At 57.1% G+C, this 2,091-nt stretch overlaps 1 long non-coding RNA gene across 1 annotated transcript; it reads left to right on the forward strand.

Annotated features, from left to right (window-relative positions):
• Positions 1-576: 576 nt before the first annotated feature.
• On the forward strand, positions 577-1,522 carry LOC125929113 (uncharacterized). The gene is made up of 2 exons (XR_007459810.1): positions 577-743; positions 1,199-1,522. It is a non-coding gene; the product is annotated as an uncharacterized LOC125929113 (long non-coding RNA).
• Positions 1,523-2,091: the final 569 nt, after the last annotated feature.

Raw genomic sequence — 2,091 nt, forward strand, 5'->3', positions numbered from 1 at the left:
GGGCCGAGGGGGGAAGAGACCGCAAGGCGAGACCAGGAGCCTGGGACCAGGCCGGACGCGACAGCAGGTGCAGGAGGGCGACGCTGGGCTGGACCCGGCGGGGCCGCGGAGGTGGGCAGAAGTCCAAGGTTTGGATGTGAGTGGAGAGAGAGCGAGAAAGGGGTCAAGTCAAGGATGACACGAGGCTTCTGACCGCGGTACCTGGAGCCCCCCGCCCTCTCCAGCCCCCTCCCGCCTCGCTCCTGTGTCCCCCTCAGATGGTTCAGGTAGAGGCCACATGCTGCCCTCGCCTCTTAGGCCTTGGCCGTGCCCTGTGGCCTCTCACGCATGGCATTTGCCTTCTCCATTCTCAAGACAGGAAGTCAGATGAGGCTGGAGAGGGGCGGAGAGCTGTCAGGGCCCCCACCCCCAAAAGGACTGGGGATCTGCCTCCTCCCTCCCATCCGAGCCCAGACTAACCGGCTCCCATTTTGCCCCCGGTCGGCGCATCGCTCTGTCTCCCTCTGGAATTTTCGTTCTCTTTACGGTAACCAAATTACCCCATCTCTGCTTCTCGCCAGGGACGGCCTGCTCAGCGCAGCGCAGCGTGGGCTAGAAGGGCCAGGGTCACGGGGCGAGCGATTAAACCATCAATCACCCCCCGATGCTGACAGCCACCCCTCACCTTGGACCCTCCGCCGTCTGCGAGCCCCGGGGCCAGCGGCAACTCAAAAACAGGCCTGGAGGCCTCCGAACCCTTCAAGGTGCGGCCTCGAGAGGAACTCCCAGATCCTTGTTCGTCTGGATCCGCAGAAAACCATTCCTGGGTTCAAACTCACAGCTGCGTCTTGCTCACTTGGCCGGGCCACTTCATCGGTCCGTGCCTCAGTTTCCCCACCCGGAAAGTAGAGATAATACATACCATTTTCGATGCCGCTGGGGATTACATCAGTGAATGTGATAGCGTGAAGCACGTAATAAGTACTTTCTAGGATGTACTACTGTGACCCTTGCCTTGCCTCTGGTAAACATCGGAGATCATCAACTCTTGATAGAAATCCAAGACTTCTGACTTGGGGGGTTGGTTTTGGGGATCATGCCTATGCCTTCGTCCAGCTGGTGCCTCATCCAAGTCCGAACTGGGCGGGGGGGGGGGGGGGGGCTCTAGCAGAACCTTAACTCCTGCGGAACAACTCACATTTAGCGTCACTGGTTGTAGGTAACAAGCCTCCGTGCTTTGCACTGGCTGTTCCCTCTGCCTGGAATGCTCTTCCTCCACATACCACGTGACTCCTCTTTGCCTGCTCCGGAGCTTCGTGCAGATGTCACCTCCTCAGTGAGGACACCCAGTTAAAAGCGCCTGCCCCACCCACGCGGTTTTGTTGTTTCTCGAGCGGGCGCGCACCCCCACCTAATGTACCGGAGGCTGTGTTTGCTGGGTCGGTCTGACCACCTCACTGGAGTGTCAGCCGGAGGGCAGGGGTGTAGCCCCTTCATCGCCCGGCACAGCACCTAGCATGAAATAAACACTCAGTGAATTCTTGTTGAACCAACGAATGAATGCATTCCAAAGCTGCTCTGGAATTGGACTGCTGTGGGCAATCCCGGGCTTTCTGGGGGTAGACGGGGTGTGATAAGTCCTGTGCAGGGACCCTGCTATCGTCTTTATGTGGATCTTCCCCTTCCTTCCTTCCTTCCATCCTTCCTTCCTTCCTTCCTTCCTTCCTTCCATCCTTCCATCCTTCCTTCCTTCCTTCCATCCTTCCTTCCTTCCTTCCATCCTTTCTTCCTTCCTTCCTTCCTTCCTTCCTTCCTTCCTTCCTTCCTTCCTTCTTCCTTCCCCCTCCCTGCCCCTCCTTCATTCTTTCTTTCTTTCCTGAGGTGAAATTCACCTAACACAAAATCAACCATTTTGAAGTATACACTTCAGGGACATTTAGCACCTTCACCACGTTGTGCGGCCACCACTTCTACCTGGTTCCAGAACATCCCCGTCACCCCAAAAGGAAACCGGCACCCATTAAGTCGCTCCCCAACTTCCCCTTTCCTCCCAGCCCCTGGCCACCACCTGTCTGCTTTCTGTCTCTGTGGATTTACTTATTCTGGACATTT

The sequence above is a fragment of the Panthera uncia genome, chromosome A2 (genome assembly GCF_023721935.1).
Source record: "Panthera uncia isolate 11264 chromosome A2, Puncia_PCG_1.0, whole genome shotgun sequence".
In the NCBI taxonomy this organism is placed as follows: domain Eukaryota; kingdom Metazoa; phylum Chordata; class Mammalia; order Carnivora; family Felidae; genus Panthera; species Panthera uncia.